At 48.7% G+C, this 6,801-nt stretch overlaps 1 pseudogene; it reads right to left on the bottom strand.

Moving 5' to 3' along the window:
* Nucleotides 1-1,154: 1,154 nt before the first annotated feature.
* LOC105814614 lies at nucleotides 1,155-6,171 on the bottom strand (annotated as a pseudogene).
* Nucleotides 6,172-6,801: the final 630 nt, after the last annotated feature.

Raw genomic sequence — 6,801 nt, forward strand, 5'->3', positions numbered from 1 at the left:
TGGAGGAGAGGTTGGGGTTGTGTCCCCCAATTCCCCAACCACTTCCCTGCAGACCTGCCATTGACCATGTTCCTCCATGGCTTGCTCTAGTGGGATCTTCTGCCCAGGTGGCAGCTCTTGCTGGGCTCTGGTACATACCCCCTGCTCTTGCCCTTCAGATCTAGGGGGATGATGGCTTCCCACTGTTGTAGGGCTCTGGATACTTCACCATCCCTTACTGGTTTCCTCAATCCTGATCATTCTTCTATAGGTGATCCCTTTGTCGAATTCACTGAAACCATTCTGAGTGTGCCATTTCATTCTTGCTAGGACTCTGTTAGCCACAGCCAGTCTTAGATGCTTATCCTGGTGGTCACAATGGTTGGTCCCAAAGGTGACACATGACCCAACGCAGGCCAGTCACAGTCCTCCTGTGACTTTTTTATTGGGTGCGGGGAGAAGCCCATTCTTCTGCAATGGTGAAAATCTGAGGATATGAGCTTTGTGCTAGTAGCCACGGCCCCGCCTCACAGAGAAAGCCATTCAAATCTTGGTTTTGATTTCTCGGGTCCCCACACTGCCCTGATTCCTGCCTTTCAAATAGCTTCCCACTTTGTGTTTACACCAGTTTTAATAGGTTTCTGATACCTGTGTTCCCAAAGATCAAGATAGTTATTCAGCTGTGAGTGGGAGAGGAGAATCTCAAACTAGTCATCTGCCTCCACCACCTGTGCTTACAGGCAGATAGTCCATGTTCATGACTGGCCCAGACGCCTCCCCTACTGCCCACCACAGCTCGGAAGCCCTTCCACTGAAGGTGCATGTGTCCAGGAGCTTCCTGTGGCATAATACATCACTCATTTTGAGTAATAAGATCAAAAATAAAAAGTTCTGTATTAATTAAAAGTTGAACAATTGAATCATGCGAGAGCCCTTCATTACTAAACCAGTTATGAGAATTGCTCCACCTCCCAAAGCATTTCCCAGCTGATTATTGACAGGAGATGCAAGGGTTCGCCTCGCTGGAGCCCCCAAAAGGAGGTGCCCTTGGAGTCACTCCACTCCGTCAAGACGAGTGAAATTGCTAAATCTGGTCAAGACGTTGCTAAAAAGTAACCAGGGAACATTCTCAAGGGGAGTTACAGATCACAGTAGTCCAACTAAAGACGTGGACTTTAGGGTAGGGTGGCTATGGAAGTTGTGTACAAAACCCGCAGTTCGGGGATGCGGGCGCAGCCTTCTCCCTTCTCTTTACCTGTTCTTTGGAGGGTGTCACTGCCATACTCCAGGAATGTCTTTAGCCAGGCAATGCATTCTTCTTCCAGCCAATTCTTTTGATACTGTAACTCATGCTGATTGGCCTCCCACGCCTGCTTGGTGACGCGGGCCACGTTGTCTACAGCTATCCAAGAGAGGGCGTCTTTATTGAAGACTAGGAGATCCTGTCCGTCATATGCGTACTGGAGACATCCCGTGGCGCTTCCGTCCTCCGGCAACTCACAGCCAATCATTCTCTGGTAAGTGTGAAGCCCTGGAACACACACGCGAGCCGGAAAGGGTCTGCACAGGGACCGTGCGGGCTCTCAGGCCTGGAAGCATCCTCTGCCCTAAGACGTCCCCCCACAGGCCTGCCATGGCATCGCTGAGTCCCCAGGAGGTCCCCCTTATGGAAGCCCGCCTGTCAACAGGTATCTGCAGAGTACCTACCGCATCCCAAAGGAACAAGAGAATTCCTGCCTTGGGGAGTTATCCTACCATGGGAATGATTAATTGATAAACACTGTGGCTATTCTGAGCGTGGTGGAGGAGGGAGAGAGAGGCAGGAGCCAGAAATATCCCTGGGAAAGTTAATGTCATTATGCTAAGCGAGCAGGTCACTGAGCCTGGCCACCAGGAAGTGAGCACAGACTGGGCAGGCTTAGGAAGGGAAAGGAGAAGTCGCCTGTCAGAGCCTGAATGGGAATGGGATGGGGGTGGGCGGGGCCGGGAGGGCTGGCAGGCAGAGGGCTCCTGGGGAGGAGACGGACCACTGGGAAGAGGCACAGGGCAGATGGGAGGCACGAACTCACCAACCCGGCTTCCCAGGCTTTGCCAGAAGCCAAAAAGCCTTTGCCAGAAGCCACGGCAAGTGTAAGTCAGCAGCTGCTCTCGTCGGAGGTCAGCCCAAGGTCCCGTCTGCTGGGTGGGGGCTGGTGGGGACAGCATTCTGTCTGCCACATTCACACCTGAGTGGCTGTAGTGCCTCTGCAGGTTCTTCAGTTCCACCAGGGACGCATGCTGCCAGCCCCTCAGCAGCTGCGTGTACCTCTCCCATTGAGCAGGCGGGAGGTTCTCCGCTGTCCACGGGACCTTTGGCTCCTTCTGCCGGGTGATACTGTCATACGTGGTGATAGGGTGAGAGTCCACGTAGCCAACTGAAATAAACTCAGTAGCCCCTGGCCAGGATCCGAAATGCCCAGGCGAAAATATCTCAGAGAGTGAGTCCCTGGGAAGGAGGCAAAGAAGGGAGATGCAGAGTCACAGACGATCCCAGCCCGTAAACGGCATTCCCCTGTCCCCACACACATACACATCAGGACAGTCAGAGCGAGAATCCCCCAGAAGGACTCAGACCTCCTGAGAAAACTTTTTTAAAAACACAGTGCTTTTCCTATTACACCAAACCATCTCTGTTAACCATTTTCTTATTCTTTTTCTACTTCTGGCTAAATATCACTACGGTATCCCCCCTTCTCAGTGGGGGCATGGAGTACATTCAAAGGCACCCAGGGGATTCCCGAAACCTTAGTAGTACCAAACCCAGTTACCGTCAGTTCTGTTCACGTCTTCCACCCGCAAATGGAATGCCTTTTCCGTCTTAACTGAGCACTTGGCACTGTGGCCTTAACTTTTGCAGTTTGAGGTGCAACAGCAAAACTAGCAGGGATTTTTTTTTTCCTCCTTCATAATTTCAGGGATAGAAGATTCCTTCTTACCATAGATCTTAGCAACGTCAGCAACGTTCTTTTTTTTATACTTAAGTTGAGAACTTTCACCACTTTATGGCTTCTCTTTGGCATATCCGAATTGCCAACATCACTACTCTTGCCATTATTAAGTAAAATAAGATTCCTTGAACACAAGCCCTGCCACACAGCAACAGTGGATCTGATAACCTAGGTGGCCACCAAGTGACTAACAGGCAGGTGGCATCCACACGTGTGAATACACCAAAGGGATCACTCGTGTCCCCGGCAGGGACTGCGAGATTTCATCATGCTACCCAGACTATTTAAAACTTATCAATTGTGTATTTTTGGAATTTTCCATTTAATCTTTTTGGACCGAGATGGATCTCTGGTGACTGAAACCTTGGACAGCAATACCTCGGATAAGGGGTGACCACCGTCTATACGTTGTGGGATGGTTAAATCTAGCTCATTAACAACCGCGTTACCTTCTGTAGTTATCAGAAAGGTGGTCTTTTCTTTAATGTCCGGCTGCTCTTACCCACCTCCCAGCCTTCAAAAGATATGCTTATGCTTGAAACAATGGGGTCTTACTCTTTTGAGGCCCAAATTGGTCCGTTGTACGTAAAGGAGGATGCCATTCTCACCTGTTTACTTGGTAATGCTCACTGGAAACCGTGCTCGCTGGTGTAGAATCCAGAAAACCAAGAAAGCTTTGAGTAGAGTAGAGCTATCCTTCAGACCTCAGCAGCACTGCTGTGACTCTCATGACCCAAGCCAGTGCTTGCTAACCCAGGGTGGGAGTGAAACTCCAAAACAGCTGATTTCTGTAGTTACCATCTCTAAGGGTAGACTCAGAGGGACATGAGATCATTTAGTTCAATCCTCTTGTTAGAGGGGAAAACAATTACAGCTCATCCCAGCACACGTGGAAGTCATTTGGCAGATTGTGTTCTCGATTCGGCCGTTGGGAACTGCACACTCTCTGGGACAAGCCACTTAAAGCCGACCTCAGCCACATGGCTGGAGTAGACTAACACGAACTTGGCACGCTTACTCCTCACCATGGGCAATGGGATGTGTTTTGCTTTTTGGATTAACACCGAAGCTCTGAAAGTCGTAGTGGCACCTTGGACAGGTTGCTGCAATCTACATATATTTGGGAGTTTGTTACATTATAGTCTCTTTACTAAGACAGATATGGGGTTGGGGGGAGCGCTGAGGAAGACAAAAAAGGACTCAGTTTCCCTCTGCCGTGAACTAACATGTTGGTGCTATTTTCCTCCTGACATGACCTTTGTCCAGAAGTGCCTCTCCCCATGGCTGGGTCCATGTTAACTGTGCATAGACAGTGATTGTTGATGGCCTGCCCTCCTGCCTGAGTCTCACATGAATGTTTCATGCACCTGGTTTGCCAGCTGCAGCCAGACCCTTGTAAGAAAGACTATTTTCCCAATTTGTTTAAAGTTACAAGTTATCAAAGCTGGAGGCCACTTGGTTATTCAGGAGGATGTTAGGACTAAGACAACCCAGCCTCTTCCTTCCCTGATCAAGACCCCATTCCCTGGCCTTAATGGCAGCCCAGCCCTCCACTCCAGCCAAGCTTTCTGTCAGCCCTGGGGGAGGCACCAAGTTCAGGGTTGTTCTTTCCTGTTCTGCAGAAAATAGATTTTAGCAGAGTTCATACTACTGAAAGGCAAGTGTGACCCTGCGGTTCAGGTCTGTTCTGGGAGAAGCAGATGTCTTCATCCTCAGGAAAATAGAGTATCCGTGCCCTGTCGCCTGTGTGGGGTGAGGGGATGACAGCCAGGTGTCCCACTAATAAGTTTTTGGAACTGCTTTTAGCTCCCCGTGGTGACCACTTCCTAACTGATACAGGCTGGGCTCAGCACTCCACAAACAGACTTCGGAGAATGCCCAGGGTGAGGGGTGGCCTTGAAACCATCTAGGAACCCGCCAAAGAAACCAAGCTGTAAATGATTATGGATTCAGTGTTTCTAAGTAGAAATATGCTTCCACTGGCTCATTTGTAATTAGAAATTGGTGCAATTCAAAAACAGAATGTATAATGCATGACAAAACTCAGCAGGAATAAACCATTATATTTTTTCCAAGGATAGATAAATTTACAGTGTTTTAATTTTAAATAATTAGAAGGTACAAATTGAAGAAGTAGGATCGGGAATTAGAATTGCAAATGCCTGGGTGATTTCCAGATGGTGCTTCCCCTCCACATAATGAGATGGGGCCAGAGCGGGTCCCCTGAAGTTGACAGCCCCAGGCCACAGGGAGATTTTTGTTTCCTCTACTTGGTGGGTCTCTGGGTGTGGGGCGCAGCCTGCGGCTTCATCACCTGGGAACTTGTTAGAAATGCCAATTCTCAGGCCCCTCCCGGACCTACTGAATCTCCCGCTCTGGGGTGGGGGCTGCAGGCTGTTTCAGCAAGGCCTCCAGGGGTGTTTCTGCTGCGTGCTCCAGTCTGAGAAGCAGTGCTACAGCATCACCAGCTTTAGGCTGCGGTAAAATCTCCCTGCAAAATCAAACATCATCCATGGCTTTGATTGTAATCCTGATGTGAACTAAAATTGGAAGATGCTATAAACTTAAAAAAAAAAAAAAAAAACTTACGTAAAACAAAACCAAAAATTCAACTAGCCACCCTTAAAAGTGATACTTTTACACCCTGAAGTCCATCAGTAATGTTTCCTACTTCTTTACACACTCTTGAAATGGTGTGTAAAGAATATTTCCCAATATTAAACAGAAATGGAGAGACCAAGAGCTTTGTCCTGGGTGTTTTTTGTTTGGCTGATTAATTGGTTGTTTCCTGTTTTTGTTTTTCATTGCTTTTATACCTAACCCAGCTCCCTCCCTCTCCTCCCACCCCCACTAATAAAAGACAAGTGGATCTGCCTGGGGTAGGAAAAGTTTGTGACTGTTGAACAATCTGAATTATAAATTGTGCTTTCTTGCACTGAGCAAGTTATGTGAATTCTTAAGCCCAAAAATAACCATACTATGTATTCAAAATATCACACAGTAGAGAGTTTCAGGTGGGGCAAGGAGCCTGGGGGAGCAGACAGACCAGAACAAAAAGGAACTGAGTCCTTCAAACTCCCTTACGGAAGTGCTGGCAAACAGGGACAACCGCCAGCTGAGTTGGTAGTTGAAGAGCCTGCCCTGAATTCTGTGTGGGATAAGAAGTCTGGGCAGAGATCACGATCATTCCGTTCGCCACCATCATCCTCGCTGATATTAACCGAGTGCCTTCCATGTGCCAAGTGCTGTGCTAAGTACTTTCTCTGTATTAACACATAATGCTTAAGGTGAGATGTTCCTGCATCTATTACTTCAAATCTGCAGATGAGGATATTGGGACACAGAGAAGTCATTTTCCCAAGGTCACACAGCTGGTGAGAGGCAGAGCCACTTACTGTGTGCCCAGTGCCTCGCACAGAAAGTGGCTTGATCAGTGCTTCCTAGGTCCTCAGCCTGATTTCTCCTAAAGTTGTACCGACTAGGCAGAACAGGTAGGGGCAGATAAACTACTGACCAGCCTCGCTAGGGAAGCGAGTGCTGATTTTGAGAGCTAGGGTTGTGTTGATGCCCTGATAAAAGCAGATCTCCTCCTCCCAACCCAGGGAGAAGCATGACTGTGTAGCTTTGGCGGAGGGAGACAGTTCGCCTCTGCAAGGCGGAGGGGTCTGGTTCCCCCAGGGCCCTGATTCCAGCCCTGGCACTGCCATGCAGCAAAAGAGTGATGTGCTGTCATCAGAAGGTCCCCCTGGCTGCAAGTCTCGGGTCAAACTCAGGTTGAAAATGTTAAAAGGCAAGACCTGAGGCAAAAACGAGACTCATAGGAAGGGAAGGTCTG

This window comes from Propithecus coquereli, unplaced genomic scaffold, assembly GCF_000956105.1.
Source record: "Propithecus coquereli isolate 6110/MARCELLA unplaced genomic scaffold, Pcoq_1.0 Scaffold300, whole genome shotgun sequence".
In the NCBI taxonomy this organism is placed as follows: Eukaryota; Metazoa; Chordata; class Mammalia; order Primates; family Indriidae; genus Propithecus; species Propithecus coquereli.